Genomic DNA, 22077 nt, shown 5'->3' with positions numbered 1-22077 from the left:
TGTCGCCAGGCTGGAGTGCAGTGGCGGTCTCAGCTCACTGCAACTTCTACCTCCCAGGTTCAAGCAATTTCCCTGCCTCAGCCTCCCAGGTAGCTGGGATTATAGGCATGCGCCACCACGCCTAGCTAATTTTTTATATTTTAGTGGAGACAGAGTTTCACCATGTTGGCCAAGATGGTCTTGATCTCCTGACTTCGTGATCTGCCTGCCTTGGCCTCCCAAAGTGTTAGGATTACAGGAGTGAGCCACTGCGCCTGGCCCACCAATATTATTTCAAATATACTTTTAAATGTATATCTTACCACCATAATGTTCAGCCAAACACAAAGAATGCCTACTTTTGAGTCTACAAACCATTCCAAATCCAGATATTGGTTACCTGTATATGGAATAATCACTGAAGGGGGTGTGATTTCTGGGGTGCTGGTGATACTCTGCATCTTTATTGGGGTCCTTGTTATATTGATACATTTATTTATGAAAATACATTGTATTAGTTTGTTCTCACATTGCCATAAAGAAATACCCGAGACTGAGTAATTTATAAGACAAGAGGTTTCATTGGCTCACATTTCTACACGCTGTACAGAAAACATAGTGACATGTGCTTCTGGGGAGGCCTCTGGCAGCATCCAATCACGGCAAAGGGGGAGCAGGCATGTCACATGGCAAAAGCAGGAACAAGAGAGAGAGGGGGGAGGTGTTACACACTTTTAAATGACCAGATCTCACAAGACGTTACTATCATAAGGACAGTACCAAGGGGGATGGTACTAAACCATAATGAGTAACTGACCCCATGATCCAATCACCTCCTGAACTGCCTCTGCAAAATTATGACTGAGACAGCGAGAGAGAGCTAACCGAATCAACTCCATCTTGGCTCTAACCTTTAAGCTGTCCTTGTTCCTTCCTGGGTGTAGGCTGAACTAACTTTGGGAGAAACTTAGTTTATAGTTTATCATTTAAAACAAAGATGATAACAGCCCTGACATGGTTTGGCTGCTTCCCCACCCAAATCTCATCTTTAATTATAGCTCCCACAAGTCTCACGTATTGTGGGAGGAATCCAGTGGGAGATAATTGAATCTTGGGGGTGGTTTCCCCCATACTGTTCTTGTGGTAGTGAATAAGTCTCACGAGATCTGATGGTTTTACAAGGGGTTTCCCTTTTCGATTGTCTCTCATTCTCTCTTGCTTGCCATTATGTAAGACGTGACTTTTGCCTTCCACCATGATTGTGAGGCCTTCTCACGTGAACTGTGAGTCCATTAGACCTCTATCTTTATAAATTATCCAGTCTTGGTTATGTCTTTATTAGCAGTGTGAAAATAGACTAACATAAGCCCTTTCCCAAAACAAACCTCCTTCTTGTCTGGGGACTAGACTGCCTTTGTAGGACTAACAAGTTAGCCAAAGATTAGAAATTATGGTTTAGGAGTCATGCAGCTGGAGGCTACAAGATTCTGATCCTCTCTAAACTGCTTCTAAGATCAGTGCTTGAGATATTTTGCAGATCCTGAGCTTGACGGATCAGCTGGCACCACTTAGATCGAAAAACTGGCTCATCTGATGTTGTGACCTCACCCGGGAACTGACTCAGCACAAGAGGACAGCTTTGACTTTCCATGATTTCATCTGCTACCTAAACAATCAGTACTCCTGGCTCACTGGGTTCCCCCCACCCACCAAGTTGTCCTTAAAAACTCTGATCCCCGGATGCTCAGGGAGCTGATTTGAGGAATAATAAAACATCGGTCTCCTGCACAGCCTGCTCTGTGTGAATTACTCTTTCTCTATTACAATTCCCCTGTCTTGATAAATCAGCTTTGTCTAGGCAGCAGGCAAGGTGAACCCACTGGGTGGTTACACACCCACCAGGCCCACCTTCAACACTGGGGACTACAATTGAACGTGAGATTTGACTGGGGACACAGATCCAAACCGTATCACACATTACACTATAAACCTATGGTTTATGTACTTTTCTTTATGTTGCAAAATAAAATATTTTCTTACACTCATGAGGCAATTGGAACACTGATATTTGATGATACCTAGGAATTGCCAGGGTTTTTTTGTTGATGATATTGGAGTTTTGTCATAAAAAAGTCTTATGGTTCAGAAAGACACACAACTTTATATTGGTAAAATGTGATGCTCGAGGTTTGCTTTAAAATGTAAGGGAGGTGGCCAGGTACAGTGGCTCACCACTATAATCCCAGCACTCTGGGAGGCTGAGGTGGGTGGATCACAAGGTCAGGAGATCAAGACCATCCTGGCTAACATGGTGAAACCCCATCTCCACTAAAAATACAAAAAATTTGGCCAGGTGTGGTGGCAGGCACCTGTAGTCCCAGCTACTTGGATGCTGAGGCAGGAGAATAGCGTGAACCCAGGAAGTGGAGCTTGCAGTGAGCTGAGATTGCGCCACTGCACTCCAGCCTGAGTGACGGAGTGAGACTCCATCTTGAAAACAAAAAGTAAGGGAGGTGAGGGGAGTAAGTTAGAATTTAGATTGGCCATGTAATTGATAATTGTTGAAGCCAGGTGATAGTTACATGGGGGTACATTAAGCTATTGTCTAGTATATAGTTGAAAATTTTTCTTACAAAAAGTAATTGTAGAATCCCCAATAGACACCTCTCTTTGCCCACTTCTGTTATAACCCACTGGATTCTTGTCACCCACTGCACAAATAAGGCCAACACACTGAGACAGAAGTGTTGCAGCAGAGAAAGAGTTTATGGTAAGGCAATTGAGCAGAAGGATGAGAGATATTTCTCAAATCCACCTCCCTAAGAAGGCTAGGGTTTTTCAGGATAATTTGGTGGGTAAGGAGCTAGAGAATGGTGTTGCTGATTGGTTGGGAATGAAATCATAGGAGTATTGAAATTGGTCTTTGTGTGCTGAGTCAGTTCCTAGGTGGGGGTCGTTGGTTCAGGTGGTGTCAGTTGTTCCACCACAATGCAAAGTCTGAAAAAATTATTTCCAACACCAGTCTTACATTTTAAAATAGTGTTGTCTATAGGACCAATTAGAGAACTTACAAATCTTGTGACTACTGAGCATGAAGCAAGTTAGGAAACAATAACTAGTTATCATTTAACTATGCATAGGTCTTAGCAGAATTCAGGTCTTTACCATAATTCCAACCTTCTGGCCTTTTATTAGTTTTACAAAGGCGATTTCAGTCCCTGAACAAGTAGGGGGTTAGTTGGAGGAAGGAACTATTATCGTCTTTACTTTAAAGTCAAACTGTAAAGTAAATGGCTCTCATACTTAGTTTCGCCTACAGTCAGGAATGAGCAAAGATAGTTTGTGAGGTTAGAAGCAAGATGGAGTCAGCTACATTAGTTTTCTCTCTCTGTCATAACTTTTACAAAGGCAGTTTCAATTATTTCTCTCTGCACTTCCTTTGGACTTTCACTTCTCTCCCATCTTTCACCACTGCTCCCTCTCACAGGATCTACTCCTCTCAGAACAACTTTTTTTTTTTTTTTGAGATGGAGTCTTGCTCTTTCACCAGGCTGGAGTACAGTGGCGTGATCTCGGCTCACTGCAACCTTTGCCTCCTGGGTTCAAGTGATTCTCCTGCCTCAGCCTCCTGAGTAGCTGAGACCACAGGTGCATGCCACCACACCCAGCTAATTTTTGTATTTTTAGTAGAGACAGGGTTTCACCATGTTGGCCAGGATGGTCTTGATCTCTTGACCTCGTGATCTGCCTGCCTCGGCCTCCCAAAGTGCTGGGATTACAAGCGTGAGCCACTGCTCCCAGCCTCAGTACAACTTTTAATCTTTTTTCTTTCATATGCAGTGAGCTCAGCTAAACTGTCTTAATATGAGAACCAGCACATCCTACCGACCCTGAGGGCTCAGCCTCTAATCAAATGGGTTTACAAAAACAACCAACAAAGATGGGTCGTTTCCAGGAACAGGGAGGAATCCTATTCTAACTGCCATGAAAAACAATTTTCTGTATTCATTCATTCATTCATCCCCCACCCACAATATGCATAGGTAGGGTTTATCTCTTAATAAATTTGAGAAGTATTGTTAATAGAATCAGGAACACAGTTGTTAACCTTTCCCCAGGGTGGGCTACTTCTACTGATCACTAATATAAACCATCATCATGATCCTTACAAGCTTTGCTGTCAGAAAGTGATCTTCTCTGAAATTGGTTCATCTTTTTGATACCCCTCAATCCCTTCCACATCAGCTATAGTTGTTGAATTTTCCTTTAACTGGAACATTTTGAGTTTGTCAGAGGAGGAAGGGAGAAAAAGCATTTAAGAATAGTCTACTGACTGAGTGAGAATTACTGCAAAGAGCTGATGAGGTGAGAATGCCAACAAGCGGGTTTAAGACCAAAACATTCACCCAAGTGAGATTACATTTGTTTTCTGGAAATAGGGGTGGTACAGGATAATTAACTTGACTTGGTCTTGAAACACATTTTCAGCCTAGAAGAAAAGCACACAAATCGTACTTGACTTAGGAATTAATAAACAGATGTGATTTAGAGAAAATTAAAACATTTTATCAACCTCTGTGAAACTCATTACTCAGATTGTATGAGCCTAAGCTATAAAACATTGTATCTCATCATCTCAGCTTAGGGGTTTCTGCTCTAGTGTCCCACTGACAGCATGCCCTCAGTAGTAGGAGCCTTTCACTTTTTTGTTTTTGTTTTTTTTTTTTGAGACAGAGTCTCACTCTGTCGCCCAGGCTGCAGTGCAGTGGCATGATCTCAGCTCACTGCTACCTCCACCTCCTGGGTTCAAGCGATTCTTCCATCTCAGCCTCCCGAGTAGCTGGGACTAGAGGCATGTGCCACCATGCCCGGCTACTTTTTGTATTTTATTTATTTATTTATTTGAGATAGAGTCTTACTCTGTCCCCCAAGGCTAGAGTGCAGTGGCATGATCTCGGCTCACTGCAGCCTCTGCCTCCTGGGTTCAAGCAATTCTCCTGCCTCAGCCTCCCAAGTAGCTGGGGTTACAGGTGCCCACCATCATGCCTGGATAATTTTTTTGTATTTTTAGTAGAGATGGGGCTTCACCATGTTGGCCGGGCTGGTTTCGAACTCCTGACCTCAGGTGACCCACCTGCCTTGGCCTCCCAAAGTGTTGGGATTACAGACGTGAGCCACCACACCTGACAGCCTTCCAGTTTTATCATGTCCATTGGAAGGTCTGTAGCCTGCCTCTGTCACTTACTTACACTTCTGCTGTTTCTCCTACCCTACAGATCACCTTTAGTTACAAGGACTCTCAATGACTTTCCTGAGCACACATCCCCACAGCTATCTCCTATCACTGCTCCGAGGCCTTCCCCTAAGACTGTATTGCATAGTCAAAAACAACCAAAGAGCACCTTCCTAATATTCAGGCACGGCATCAGTTTAAGTAATGGCAGAATTCTCTGGAGAAATTCAATGTATCTTAAATGCCCAGAGCATTCATTTGACTCTAGATAATCTGGACAGAAATAATTGTGAAGCAGGTAAATTTTCCTGAGAGTTCAGTACAGGGACTGATAGAGAAGGATATTCTCCGGATTATTGAATATCATAGCTTTGCACTGCTTACAATGAAGCTCTCACACAAAGGCCACTGATGGAGAATAATCAGATGGAGAATAATCCTACTGTGCTATCGACACAGCTTATAGCAGCACAGGTGTTTGGAGGACACCTGAGCATATTCATGCCACCTTGAATCAACAGGCAAAGAAATTTCCTCTTTAAGGTGAGACAGTTCTAATCTGGTGGTCATCAGCAACTGTGCTTTGAGATACTTTGAGTTCCCATGTGTAAGAAAGGAAGTGACAGGCTCAAAGCAACAGTTTAAAAGACCCTTGAGAAAGAGTAAGGGCTTAGTCTGCAGCCACCCGGTGGGTGGGATTACCCACGCAGTTCTGTGTAGCTCCTGATGAGTACATGCTATAGTTCCATCTAAGAGGCAGTATGGATATAATGTTCAGAGCATGGGCTTTTGGTCAGATTACTAGAGTTTGTCAAACCTACTTTATTTATAAGACAGATGATAACAGTGCCTGTGGTGTTGGCTTTTGTGAGATTAAAATGATTTAGTGTGTGTAAGCCCTTAGAACAGGGCTTCCTGCCCCATTGTCAGCATTCAGTAAATGTTAGCTATTTTGAATTGAGGGGTGTGGAGTAAACATACAAGAACAACGATGATCTTGGAATGGTGTTTAAAAGAAATCCACAGAAAGATTCCAGAGAAATGTGGTTTGGTCATGCCTTTAATTTCTGGGTTAGAACTCATTTTAATAAAACAGTATGTCTCAAATGACTGAAGAAAGAATTGTATGGCATCATAGAAAGAACATAAGACTTAGAGGAAAGACGTGGAGGGTTAAGTCCTAACTTGTCACCAGCGCTGTGGCCTGGGATCCGGCAACTCATCTCTTTGGGCTTATAAGGAAAGTTCATCTCTGTGGGTTGCTTCTAGCTTAAAACTATGATATGATGCCAAGTAATACTTAAATCACTGTTTCTTTGATTAGATGCGTATTAAGGTTCAAAAAAGAATTACCAGTCTGGACCCCTGTGTTTCCATTCTCCTCTTGTTTAAATCATCTTATTTCAATCTTCTCTTATTTAAATCACCTTATTTAAATCATTTGAATTATCTATTTAAATGTTAATAGGCTTATCTGATTTAATAATTTAATCATACTTATAAGATATAATAGATTAAAAACCAGAACATCTAAGACCTGTCCCCAGACACCTGAGCAAAAAAAAGGACAAACTGACACTAAGGTAGAATTTGACAAATATTAATTTTAAGATAACAGATCTTTGTCTTCCATCTTCTTTAATAATGTTTATAGTGATAAATGTGTCCTGAGTGGGATTTTTCTCCCCAGAAAAGAATTTGTAGAGGCGAAGCCACACTGCTGACCAGTTTCCCTTGTTCCTTACTGCCTACGTTTCCAGACAGCTGGTCAGGGTTATGGCTGTGGGCTGTGGCCATGAAACAGGAGCATGCTGATCCAGGGTGCTGCCTGCCAAGCTAATGCCCAACCATTAAAAGGAGTTAAATTACTTAACAACAGCAGAGATGGTAGAGCTAAGAAAAGATTTAAGATGATGAACTAAATTTTATACAAAAATATGCCTTCAGGAATAGTCTCTAAAGGGCATTCATAACCATCTTTCTGCAACCATAAAGAAACCTGACATACATTGATATTTTCTCCAGCTAATTCCCTTGAAGAGGCAGTGCTCATTATCAATTCAAAATTTAAACTGGTGCACTCACCAGGAAGAATAAATGAAATTCTGTAGACATTATCATGCAAATTCCAACTTAAGCTTTCCAGTTGTAAAAATGTTGTTTATAACCACCTTGGCATTTCCATGTAAGATAGGAGTTTTAGAATAACAGGACAGATTTATGAAAAATAAAACAAGACTAACATGTTATTTAAAATGCCACAAATGGAGACTAAAATTTACCAAAGCTGACATAATATTCCAAAGGCAAAACCTGAGGTGTACATGACAGCTATTCCTCAGGCTTACATACATATTATTTCAGAAAAATGGCTTAGAAAACCTGAAATCCTTTATTCACAAAGGTTTCACATTTCTGGTAAGAGAAATCCAAACCAATTCAATGGAATCTAGGTAGAGTCTAGAAAACACTAGGTACTGTATAGACATAAAAAATAAATATGGCAAAGATTCTGCCATTGCTGTAGTGAGAAGTGGGAGGAGAAAATAGACACATAACTGAAATATAAAGCAGACTGTGACAAATATTATAGAAGGCACCAACAAAATGCTTTGAAGTGCTTGTGTTTGAAAGGAGAGAAAGATTAGGTTTGTGGAAGTAAAAGATTTTGTGTGGAAAAAAGTGTTATTTCAGCTGAATTTTGAAAGATAGGTAGGATTAGGATAGAAAGTAAGTGAATGGGAAAACGCTATCTCAGGTGATTGCATCAGTAAATGCATAGAGGGGTTGGAGCATTATCCCACTTGGCTTGAAGGAGGGAGCATTCGAACACCCCAGCATGATGACTGAATACTGAATTGGAGGTGCTGTGCAGAGAACAGGTCCTTAGAGACCGGCTGTTATTATTCTTCATTCTGCAGGCAACGTTCCTCCAGGAATTGTTATGTCACTCATAAGAAATTGAACCATCTTTAATTAAAGCCACCTAAGTTGAACAAAGGAAGAAGAATGACTAGAGAAGAAATTGATGATGTGAGGAAGAGCAGAGATTGATGGAGACATAATGGAGGGGTCAGGAGGAGGTGGGATCCATGGACTGGGGTAGGGGTTCCTATAAGGAAAACCATCACTATTTTTTTTTTAAGAGGAGGGGTAAGCAAACTGTTCCTGTCAGGAGCCAGATGGTAAACATTTTAGACTTTCTAGGCCACATGTTCTCTGTCTCAACTATTCAACACTGCCACTGTATTGTGAAAGCAGACATAAATAAATGAATGAGCATGAATGTATTGCAGTAAAACTTGATTTAAAAAATGGCTGGCAGGCCAGATACGGTCCACGGGTCATTGTTTACTCTTTTCCTTAGAGAATTAGCAAGGAAGAAAAACAAATGTACTAAGATATTCAACAGAGATAAAATTAATTAAAAGCTTTCTTTGACTTTACAGTTAGAAAAGGAGGGTAGGTTATCTGTTAAGAAATGTACATGGAGGACAGAAGGAAATGAGGACATCTTAGAACAGGCATCATGAGGTTAATCAGGAATGAAAACACCCAAAGCAGCATTTTGAATTCTTAATGGGGCCAATCAACTACTCTAGAACCAGAAAGGAGAAAGTCTACAAAAGCATTGTTCAATCTGAGACTTGGCTAGTTCTCAATCATTTTTTGTATCTGTTGCAAAACTTAGGGGATACAAAGAAGATCAAGCCATTGCATATTACACTGTATTGACAAGAACTTACCATTGTAAAGTTCAAAAAGAAGAGTTTCTTCTTATTTCTACTCATAGGTCTAACTACAAAACCCACTTTAGTGTCATCTGCACAGCAATCCAAACACTGTGAACAGGAGACAAACAATCAAGCATTGGCTTGGACCCAAAGATGAAACATAAAGTAATGGAAAAACTCAAGAATATGCCTCAGCCATCAAGTTATCAGCAATAAGATAGGAGCCAAAGTTGGAATAAAGGAAGTCAATTCTCTATGTTTTCTTTGTCATCTCAGATGCAGGGAGATCTAACACAGAGGAAACATAGGTTGCTATTTCTCCGACAGTAACTCAAAAGTTTCAGAAGCTATCTAACACAAAGTATTTCAACAACATAAGATGAGAAGAGTGAGCAAATAGCAGGCTCTTTCCTTTAGAAAAATAACTTCTTTTTAAAATGACTTGGGCTCTTTACGTTTCCTTTAAGGACCACAGGCTAGTTCTGGGCTCCCCACGTACTATGAAGGAGAGTGTCACATGTCAATCAAACATAGCATGTGATGGGAAAGATTGGCAGGCACCAGTGGATACGCTTCCATTTCCTTTTAATGATACTCTGGAGACATGGACATAGCTTTCAGGCATTTTGATCAGGCAAGCAGTTAAAAGTATCACACTGAGCCTGAGAATCACCATAGCTGGAAACACAAGGCACAGTTGCCATCTATTTGAATTTGCTAATTTGCCTAAAACTGACAGAGCAAGGCTTGTCAAAGATGATTATTTGGCACTGTCAGTCTCTCCCTAAGAGGATTTCCATCATTCGGCCTTCAGTCCCTGTTGATCAAGAGCAGTGTGGAGCACAGGTTTTTTTCTATGTTTGTCACCTCAAACCATTCCTTTGTTTCTCTGAGTAATAATTCACATCTCCACTCCACTGTTAGAAAGTGGGGTTAGAGCTCTCTATGGTAACAGTAGTTGTAGGCACTATCTTAAGCTTTCAGAGTTACCTCCGCTGAAAGACATCAAAAATCCCAGCTTACAACCCAAGTACTGTTCAACATCACAATACCATGTGTTGTCTTTCCCTTGTCTTTAAGGGAGTATCACAAGTTTAAGGCCCAGGAATGCCCATCTCAAGAGAGGTCAGAGAACCATGATACACAGTCAGCCCAGGAGAGTAAGGGGTCAGAAGCTCAAACACCGGGGCTTGAGATACATTATCTGATTAATTGAACAAGATCTGCAGCAAGCAGTTCTTCCTGCCTGTCTTCTGATCTTATTCCCAGCCTCCTTTCTCAATAATATTTGCCTTGTTGCTGCCATGTATGTAACATGGCAACATTATTATTATTTGTTCAGTGTTATAACTACGGAACAATTAGGAGTTGGACAGTGTCGCTCAAGAATCCTAAATGAAACAGTTGTCCCAGTTTTACAGATGAGAGACCTCCAACTTTGAGAAGTTGCAACATTTGCCCAAGAACACACAGCTATGGCAGGTTGGTATTTAAACCCAGGTGTGTCTGGCCCCATAGCCTGTGCTCTTATCTAGACATGGGTCAATGGGCCCTGAGGAGTCTGCTCAGTAACTGCAGATTTTCCTCCCAGGAAGGGGGAAGTTTCAATGTGTATACACCCATAGAGACACAGCCAAGTGCCCTGGTATCATAGCAGTGGAGAAAGCAGGTGTCATGAAGAAGTGTTAGAAATCTCATAACAATCAAATATGTGCAAGCTAAGTCTTCACTGGAAAAGAATTAAGTTTGCATCTTTATAGCTTACGCTAATGAAAGTATTTGCAATTTGTTTTCATTTGCAAAGTCTCACTCGATCTGCATAGAAACCTCAGGAGGATAGTAGAGCAAACACTATTTCCATTTTTCAGATGAAAAATCATGAAGTTTCTAACAGGTTAGAAAATACACTTAAGGTTACATGACTAGTAAATGGAAAAACCAGGATTAGAAACTTCATTTTCTAGTTCTGAGCCCCAATTTTCTCCCTAATATTAGGAAGCTTCTGTTCTGTGTATTTGTTGCTTAATAGATCTGTGAACAAACTTCTCCCAGCATATATTGTTTCCCCCTCTGGTTCCTGAGAGATGGCATTTACCAGTGCCATAGTCCTAGTCTCAGGGGAATTAGCACACCCTCAAAACATGAGAATAAAACTGGTCTTCATTAGCAAGCAGTAGTTTGATTTAATTGCTAAAGTTAAACAAAAAGTGGGAAATCTTGACTATATTATACCAGGTAAAGTCTATAACTCTATGCTATAATAATTAAAAAAATAGAAACAGCAGCGTGAATTTTTTTTTAAAGTTAAGAGTGGGGACAGAGGGCTTAGCCAAAATCCCTGGACAGCAGTATAATGATATGTTTATATTGACTAGTGTCATTGAGAAAATCACAGAAGAACCAGAAAGCATAAATAAGAGTGTAGACGAGCACAAATGCTTGTGAAATAAAAAAGAACAGAAAACAGAAGGAACCAAAAATAGATAGAAAGCAAAAATTGAATCTGAATCATTAATCACAGGCAACAATGTACAAGAGAAGAAAATAAGTCACTAAATGCATACCATTATATTATCCTGTTATTCTCCCGGCTTGGGGATATGTCACCAAAGAGGAAAAGAAGTAACATGGAGCAGAGGGACAAGAGGAATAAAAAGAGGAGAGTTGAATCCTGGAAGCTCAGGAAAAGACATCAAGTGTTCAGTATGAAGGAGACACTCTTTTGAATGATGAGGCATATTTCTCCATTGCTTTCGGTGTTATTATTATTAAATAAACTTGAGTATGAAGGGCTGGGGGAGGACTTTTGACAATCCTAGCTGTCAGTCCCTCTGCCGACAGTTGCTATTTTTTCCTATTGCTATTTCATTCCTTCCCAACTTCTCCCTTCATCTGGTAGGTGACTGAGCTGAGCGGTTCCACCCCCGCAGTGCATGCTTCTCTCTCTTCACCCTTGAGCTGCGGTTCCTTGGGAGGAAACCATACTTTCTGCAGAAAGAGAGGCCGGGGTCAACAGAGTCTTCACATGGCATGAGTGGCACTGGCAGGCTGGAGTCCAGAGTAATATGAAGTTCGAATACAGATATCGATGGCAGAAATCGGCAACAAACCCTAGAATCAAATGAACAGTATGGGAGGTCTCTGTTACCCTGATTTCTGAGGGCAAGGGCTATCATCTGCTTTGTGGTCTTAAACTTTCTAGGTGATTATTTTAGAGGATCTAGATCAGTGTAATAACAGTGACACGGAGTTTTACCCTGTAATTACTAAAGTCACTAAATTTCAAAACATTTTAGAAAAGATCTAAAATGAATTGACACTGCACACAAACTTACTTATAGGTCTGTCAAAAGTTTTCAATAAACTACCTTTTCTGAACCCAGTTTATTTTGAAACATGATAAGCCCAGATTTATTTTTATCTAAACTGACACATTCACTTTTGAACTGATATCCCCACAGCTGTACCATCCACTTGAAGAAATGGTACATGCTGTGGATGTCATTGTTCCCAGCTAAGTCTTAGTATGTACCCCTGGAGGATGCTTCAAATCAGGGCATCAATGCTTCATGGTTGGCTCTTTCTCCCAGGTCCTCATTCCAACCCCTGCAAAAGCCCAATGACTAATGAGACAAACCCAAGTCTTTGCTGAGAACCCTCTGACTTCTGTCAAACTAATAAGCTCTCCTACACTTCTCTTTCTACGTTTATCCTGACAGACAAAAACTGTGGGCAAAAACATCCAAACATGGACTTCCTCTTGTCTTTTTAGTTTAAAGGCTTGCATTTGTCAGGTAAGAAGTTCCAAGGCAAATTCCAAATTCCCACTGTGATTTTTATTACATTCTTGCAGACTTACAGGTAAAGCTATATTTCATAGCAAAGTTTCCACTTATCTGTCGTAAATAACTTTTCCAAAAGTTAAGCTAGGTATTAACAACAGCATTTGCTGATTGCCAATAATGTGCACGGGACAATAAAATAAAACTGAATCAGCTGGAATTATGATAAAATTATTACATACTAGCTTATTATGATATCAACTCTTTGGCTACCATAGGAGTAAATGCATTCAAATAAAGCTGGTTTACCTCATTTGCTAATGATGATGGATAAGTAAAAGCTTCTGTTTGAATTCCAAGACTTACTGTATGTAACAATGGGTTTGGTGTGTGGACCAGCACCATCAGCATCACCTGGTAACTTGCTAGAAATGCAAATCCTCAAGCCCCACCCCAGACCTACTGAATCAGAGCCCTAGGGGGTATGGTGGAGGTTCAGCAATCTGGTTAGTAAGCCTTGCAGTTGAATATAATAAAGTCTCAGGTTTCAGAACCATTGGTATAACATTAGTGGATTAAAACTGAAGCACGAACACCTACCACTTAAAAATTTTACTTTCCACGACTTTCAAAGCAGCATCAGATCTTTAAAATAAGTTTTTCATTTTAGAAATAGCTTTAGATTTATAAGAATGTTGCAAAGATGGTACAGAGAATTCCCATATACCCCACACCCAGTTTTCTCTATTGTTAACATCTTGCATTAGTACATTTGTCACAATTAATGAACCTATATTGACACACTATCATCAACTAAAGCCTATACTTTATTCAGATTTCCTTAGTTTTTGCCTAATGTCCTTTCCCTGTTCTAGGATCTCATTCTGGATGTTATATTACATTTAAATTCCTTGAATATAAAAAAAAATCAGTAATCTCCAGCATATAATGTATCTTGATTCTTATCAAAATTAGCCATGGAAATTTCTCCATACTTGCCTTGTATGTGCAATAAAATGTCTGGTGGCATTTAACATTTCTTCTTCTATTATACCTGATAGAAGTTTCAGTTTCAGGATGTTAATTAGGCTGTGCCACATATCACTACTTAATGGATCTGAAATCTTGGGCAAAGGTCACTTGACTAATCATTATTTTCTTTTGCTGCTTCTAAAGCTGTTGAATTCTCCCTGTTATGCCAAATTCCCTTTGCAATTAAATAATCTAGAGAAAACAAAAACTCTCAGTGAAATCACATGGATACCCACACAAGACTTGATGTTTTATAAAGTGTTCTATTACTGATATAAACTGATATATTCTAAAAATCCTGTCTCTTTAGTTGTTGTCTTGGTTCAACACATTGTTCTTAGCATAATAGTGCAATTTTAAATGCAATTGTGTGATTTCAGGATTAATATCTCTGTCTCTCCCCCTAGAATGTAAGAACTATGAACAGGGCTTTACCCAGTTTGCCTGCCATTGTATTCTCAGAGCTTAGCACAGTACTTGACACAAGGTAGATATTCAATAGCAATTTGTTAAATATGATGAGAACCTAAGAAGGAGATCACATCCAATAAATATTAAAGATATTTAGCTATTACATTAATTTAAACTAATAATTTATAAGGAAGTCATGCTCTGAAGGAACTTGTAATGATTTCTGAGCATTGATCATCCAGCCATGTGCTCCGCTTTTCCTCTCCACTCCTCCCTTCCCCCTTCCATAGAAAGCAGTGCAGACAAGATACCTGATATTGATATTGCTAGAGAGAGACAAGAATTGCCATAATTTTGTTTTTTTTAAATTGTGACTTCTAAGTGAACATACTAACTTTTCTCAGAAGGAGGTTAATGGCCCATAGCTGCCAACAAGAAATAGTATAAATAAGAAAAATAGTATAAATGAGAAAAAGTGCAATAGAGTACCAGTATCTTTACACCAGCCAGTGCTCAGGCCACTTGCTGAAATTCATCAGCAGATTTTTTGTGCATTATATGATCAGAGCATGTTAGACATATTCCAAATAATGTTATATTAAAGAATAATGCACAATAAAACAACAACAACAAAAATAAATTTAGAGCATGTAATGAATTCTGATGTCTACTTATCAGCTTTAGACCAATAGCTTAGAGATTTCACATAGAAAGTGCTTCATAATGGGATTTTTCTTCATATAGTCAAGTTTTTACTTGCCCAGGTAAAACAACAACTACATTTTAAAAGTTTACCTCCTGGCAAGGCGCGGTGGCATACCTGTAATCCCAGCACTTTGGGAGGCTGAGGCCAGCAGATCACCTGAAGTCAGGAGCTCAAGACCAGCCTGACCAACATGATGAAACCCCATCTCTACTAAAAATAAAAAAATAAAAAAAATTAGCCAGGTTTGGTGGTGTGCACCTGTAATCTCAGCTACTCAGGAGGTTGAGGTGGGAGAATCGCTTGAACCTGGGAGGTGGAGGTTACAGTGGGCTGAGATCCCACTACTGCACTCCCACCTGGGTGACAAGAGCCAAAATGTCATCTAAAAACAAAACAAAACAAAACAAAAAGTTTAACTCCCTTAGTATTTCATTTTAAATGATTTTCAGGAAGTGTAAGATTGTGAATATTCATTTAAAACAATGTTTCCAATAAAATATGACATTATAGAAAACCAGAATGCAATAAAACATTTTGGATGATGACTCATGCCCTTAGGGCTTGTGTAAATATAGCACCTCTTATCACCCACCATGATAAGTTTAACATTATTTGCTGTGAACAAAACTCCCAGTGAGCTATTATTTATTAGGCTAGTTATAAAGGTTGTACCAATTATTTCTGAGAGTATAAAGGTAAAACTGAGTTATTCATTGTTTTTCTAGTCCCAAACCACAAACTCTACTAGGCTGCTTTAGGCATGCGGAACAGAGCAAAGCCAAATAAAAACAAGTCTTCTGGCTTTTGCTGCTCTGGGGAGAAACCAGCACTTCTGCTGCCTTGCAATTCTGAATGTAAAGTAGAATGATAGAAAAGAGTTATGGGTAAGATTCTAGCTGAATGGGACTTTAGAGATCTGCCAGTTCAACTCTTCTAAATGAGGAAACCGAGGCGCTCAGAAGTCTGACTTTTTCAGGGTCACACAGCAGAGTTAATGTAAAAAGTGAACGGAAAAGAAATAAATACTGATGAAACTAAAACTATCTCTTTAACAATACTTAAGTCCTAGACAATACATGTATTTACTTCAAGTTACATTGATATAATTAAATTGTAATACAATACAAAATATGTGGATCATTAAAATATGATTCTACCTGTGTAGGGTGGCATGGTAGACAGAATAATATCCCCATAAGATGTTTACATCCTAATACCAGAAGCTGTGAATATGTTACCTTACATGGTATAGGGGACTTTTGCAAATATGATTGAGTTAACGATCTTCAGATGGGAAGGTTATCCTGGATTATCACTATCTGCATGGGCCCAATGTAATCACAAGAGTCTCTATAAGAGGGAAGCAAGAAGGTGAAAGTCAGAAGAGGAGTTATGACAATGGAAATATTCTAAATCTCTTTTCTTGGAATTCTATTAAAATGGATTGCTTTATGCAATGGTATGAATGCTTGTATGCCACCTCCCCCCAATTTCTACGTTGAAATATTAGCTCCCAGGGTGATGGTATTAGGAGGTGGGGTCCTTGGGGAGGTAATTAGACCATGGGATAGAACTGTCCTGAATGGAATTAGTGCCTTTACAAAATAGGCTCAAGGTAGCTTGTGTATCCCTTCCACAAGCAGTGAGAAGGTGCTATCTATGAGGAATTAGCCCTCACCTGATATCAAATCTTCCAGAACCTTGATCTTGAACTTCCAAGTCTCTAGAACTGTAAGAAAGAAATTTCTGTTGTTTTTAAGCCACCCTATCTATGATTATTTGTTATAGCAGCCTGAACAGATTAAAACACTACCTTTAGCATTAGTAAGGTACAATTCTTCCAATAGGCTGCCTAGTCACATATTAAATATTAATCTTGGATTCTAAAGACAGGGTAGAATTATATATATTGTACATTGTAATTCTTTTCAACAAGATCACATTGACATAGGTTCATTGGCTAGATCACAAGGATTTCAACTAGAGAGACAAGTTCTGTGCCATAAACACAATGTTATGTAGCAATCGTGCAAAGAAAACCATCAGAAAAAGTTTCCAGGTAAAATAATTAGTAGGGTTCTATCCTCTGTTCCATTTATTCTATTGCCTTCCTATTTATGGAGAACCACTGAGTTTAACTTATTAATGTAAATATAAGCTTTGCTTACCAAGAAAGCTTGGCTAAAGTCCTGACTCCAAAGAATGATGGTGGCTAACTTTGATAAGAGTCAAAATATATACTGGAAATTTCTGATTTTCTTTATATTGAGAAATTTAACTTGAACATATGCATAATTAATAATTAAGTGCTTGAATGATTGAATCATGCCGCATACCACTTTTAAAGTTGGATTTGCTCTTTATCTTAATTTGAAATAAATAGAATTGTATGAAAATAATAAGAATAATAGCTGTCTTTCACAGGAGGCCTCTCATGAGTCTGGCACTCTGCTAGATGCCTCACTTATACTTCTCACTTAATCTCCAGAAACCACCTTCAAGACGGGAACTATTTCCTCCATTTTACATAGTAGAAATGATGCTCAGAAGAAGACATAACTCATGCAAGATTACACCACTGGAAAATGACAAAGACAGGATTTGAAGACGAAGCTGATGCTAAAAGCTAAATTTTATTATCCATTCCAAATTTTCTTGCGAGACAGTAACCTGTCTATTTGTATTTTTGTGCCTAGATACATTCAGAAAGTGGAACACAAGATTCTTGGAGACATGAAGAGTTTCTCTTAGAGTAAAAAATAAATTATCAGATAATGCAGAAGAATGTAGGGCACCTGATTACAAATGCTACCTCCCATAATCACCAGAGAATTTGCCTCCTGTTGGCCTTTCCTTGTCATTGTACGACATAGACGAAAGGGTATAAACAGATGAGGAGTTGAAAGCAGAAGATAAAGGTTTGAATCCTTTCTCCTGCGCTTGCTTCTGTGTGACTTTCTTATTTCAAAGAAATTTGAAATTTACATGGAAGGACCTAAAAAATATAATCATATTTCAATACAATATGCCATACTCCTTAAATATTAAAATCTCCATTCTATATGTATAGGAAAAATTCTGGAAGGATGTAAACAAATGATTACATAATAGTAGTTTTAAGGAATTCAACTTTCTTGTCTTTAATCTTTATAAAGAAAAGGTATATTGATATAATAAAGATTTTTTTAAATGAATCAAATATACAAATTAAAGAACTTGTTTGGTTAACCTGAAAATTAAGCCTCATTTTATTTTGCCTGCAAAAAGTGGTTAATGATTCTTATCTCACTGGATTTTAAAGAAAGTGAAGTTTCTAGGGTCTTCAAGTAAGGCTTTGAAGTACAATCCTTCCTGGAAGGGAAAGGCAAGGACCAAATCTAAGGAGAGATAGAATTGGGGGAAAATTAGCAAATGCCAGAAAAGGAGCAGGGCTGAGCCTCTTGTAGCAAAGGGACAGGGAATAAACAGCTTGGAATGTTGTTTGGAGGATTAATAATGATACAAAGAAAGCACACAGCACAGTGCTTGATGCAAGAGTTGCTTCTCAAATGGCAGCCATTGTTGGACATGAGTGATGTTCCAGGCATAGTGCAGAATGATGAGATTCAAGTATCACTAAGCAAAAGGCCAAGCTCCATTCAAGATCTCAGACACCTATGCAAGCCAATCAGGCCAAATATAATAGACATAGTCCATAAAGGTATACAAAGCCTGGAGTATCCAGTGGTGGGACAGGGATCCCCCTGGAAATATAAGTTCAAAAGAGAAAACCTGTCCCTCAAGGCACTTGCAGTGCCAGAAGGAGCCGTCGCCAAAGAGTTCCACACACTTACAGGGAAAATGAGGTGGGGTCAGGAACAAGGCTGACATGATGCTTGCCTGGTAAAAAGCGAACAAAAATTCTTTGAATTGCTTCCTCCTAAGATCCAAGAGCCAAGAACAGGATAGAACTTGAAGGGGCATTTAAGTGGCTTGAATTGCCAAAATTAGGAAAAATTTTGAGCTGGTAGCCAGGAAAACAGATGCATATCAATGAATCACTCATCTAGATGAAGAGTTATAAATGATAATGCTGTTGGTTAAGACTTCTGGTCTGACCCTTACCCAAGCCCTGTTTCTCAAGTGACAGGTCTCTCTAAAATACCCTTTGAGAAAACTTGGACACTGGATCCTGTGGAACCTGCTGCAAAGGCTTCACCTCTCTCCATGGGCTTCATCTTTCCTCTCCTCCCCTGAAACAACTCCCATTATTGTTAGAAAAAACACAAAAGCAATTTTAAATTTAAAATTTTGCCAACACAAATGACCAGGATGGAAGAGGTATTCTTTGTTTTTCATCATCATAAAAGAAGCTCACATTTGTTAAGTACTACTTGAATACAGACCATTTCTATCTACTCATTCAGCAGGAATTTACTGGGAGCCTCCAGGCACTCTTCTGAACTCTCAAAGGGGTTCTATTGAACAATACCTATGGGGTTGCTGTTCTCATGGAGTACCAGCTTCTACTAGGGAAGCAGGTAATGGATAATGGAGTAAATAAACAAGAATTTAGATTCTGATAAATACCATGAAGCAAATAGAGCAAGTGAAATTACGATGCTCTAGTTTAGATAGTATGGTCAGAGATGGCTTCTCTTGGAAGATGGTATTCAAACTGAGGTCCGAGTTATGCAGTGTCCTGTGAGGTCTGAGGGACCTACATCCAAGGCTGGGCAAGAAGAGAACTGATGTGTTCAAGATAAGGCTAGAGGGGATGCAAGGGTCACGTGAGGAACTTGGCATGTATTTTCAGTATGGTAGGAGTCGTTACCAGGTTCTACACAGAAGAGTGACATGATTTCCACTTCTAAACTATCATCCAGACTGTTTTATGATGCTAGCTTACAGTGGGCAAGATTAGAGGCAGGAAGACACGTGAGGGTGGCTCCTGCATAGACCAGTCCAGAGGCAACAGAGCCTGACAAGGCTGCCGGAGAGAAGCTACAGAGGAGCTAGAGCAATAAAACACAAGCACCACTGGCTCACATGCAAGAGCTGTGGGGAGTCAGTGAGTTTGCTATGGGGTAGAACTGATAGGCTTAATTACAATTGGCTAGGGAATGTGAATGACAGAATAATCAAGGGTGACTCCCTGACTTCTAGCTTGGACAGTTTCATGAATGGGATGCCATTTGTTAAGATGAAGACAAATGAGAAAGACATGGACATTTGAAGGAAAAAATTAATCTGCACAACCCAAAAGATAGGTACTATTTTTTCTCCATATTATAGATGAGAAAATACAGCCTTCAAGAGGCTGTTAAAAGTCACATAGGTAAATAGAAAGCACCGTGGTGATATTAAACCCAGAGGGGTTGGCTCAAGGGCCTGCCCTCCCAACCACTCCTGCACTGGCTCTTCAGTACCACCCATGTCCTTTGCACTTCAACAGAGACTTACTCATAGCTGCAAAACCCAATAACTGAAACATTTCAGGAGTAAAATTTATTGGTACTTGTGAGAAGTAAATAGGCTTTCTAGAGGAGGAGGGCTAACCTGGAAACTTGAAAAAAGGGGATAATATGAATCCTTTTCTTGTGAATAATATTTTTCCAGTAGTGTTTGAGCTACAGCACCAGTGATATCAATGTCAGTTTCCTCCCAGCCATCTCTTCTTCTAAGAGAGATAACATTGGCCAAAAGCACTGAGCTTCCCAATTCTCTATTAAAGAATTCCAGGAAAATACAAGCAAAGGCAAATGAAAAACACAAAACATCTGCTTTGTCATTAAGTTCAAGTGATGGTTTTCCTTAGACCTATCTTAATTTCATGGGAACCAGTGCCTTTTTCCAATGTAATTCTTGGCTAGGACCCTTCCCCTAACAGGATATTAAACATGACAATTGCATCTGTCCTTCTATGATAATAGGAGCAGGGGAGAGGCTCAATCAATCACAAGTTCCCAGCACTGTGCTCTGAGAAAACCGGAGGTTTATTGAAGGCTGCTCTGAAGATTACTGGCATTAACGTTGGTCAGGAAGAGATGGCTTATCTTGCTGATTGGAAAAAAGTGCCTCTCGGCTTGCCGCTCAGAAGGGATTCTGTGTGACCTCACAGGTTGCCACTGACAGTTGCTTTCACTTGGCTGTGGGGGTGGCATTTGACATAAGAACACTGCAGAACAAGAGAACGTTAACAGCACAATTAATAAACCACATCATCTTTTAAAAATAGGGTCTATTTTTACATTTATTCCTGAGTTGCAAAAAGTTCCTCCTTTGAGATGTTGCTGTTTTCACTGATGAAAGTCTAAAATTAAATCACCTGCTTCTCCAGAGGATACATGTCTTGTATTCTCATTGGCAATTTAGCCTGCCTCTTTGCGTTGTGACTAGGCAGCGCCATGACAAAGAGCAATGCTTACATGTTCTTGCTGTGAAGTAAACCCTAGGGATTAGAGGGATTTAGTGGTAGTTAGCCCATTAAGGAGTCTCACATTTAGTAAATCCTGAGAATGCTAGACTTCAGCTCTTCATCCAGTTTTTGAAGCCTCACTCTAAAGGTGTTATTCGGAGTGGTGAATCCCAATCTTTCTGCAAAGAAATTAAGTTTGAATATCTGGGGGAATTTTCTGGCTCTGGAAATATTGTTTTGCCATCCTGTCCTGGAGCCAAAAATGCTGAAATAGGACTCATTTAAGTGTTTGTTGTGGATCTTGGTCATTTTTAGTTAAAATAAGTTCTTTAATTTTCTTTCTTTCTTTTCTCAGTAATTTTTAGAGACTTTATGGCCAAAGATAATTACATTTCTTAATTTGCTTCATTTTAAATTCATATCCAAGCCTTCAAAGAGATTGGTGTTCCTAAAATAGGTTTTGCCAGCTGTGCAGTCTGTGGGGCCCGTGTACCATCAGCCTGTTCTGTCTGGATGAGGCAGAGCAGAGGGAGAAGCCATATGGAGCTCACATGACGGCAGCTTGTCACAACCAGAGCAACAGCAGCCTTGAGCTGGCTGTGTTGCTGTGGTTTCTCTCAAGAGGCAGCAAGTGTACAGTAATAGCGTGGTATGGAAAATAGGAAATACTAGTGACTCAGATGAGATAAGTAGCAGGGCAATGAGGAGAAAGTGCACTGAAGATCCAATATAGGCTTCTTGACTGTGACAAGCATGGGATATGGAAGTGGGACATAAATATCTCATGAATGGACCATCTGTTG

Source organism: Pongo abelii, chromosome 6 (genome assembly GCF_028885655.2).
Source record: "Pongo abelii isolate AG06213 chromosome 6, NHGRI_mPonAbe1-v2.0_pri, whole genome shotgun sequence".
NCBI classification, from domain to species: Eukaryota; Metazoa; Chordata; class Mammalia; order Primates; family Hominidae; genus Pongo; species Pongo abelii.
The sequence above is the reverse complement of the archived record's forward strand: the minus strand, read 5'-3'. Positions refer to the sequence as shown.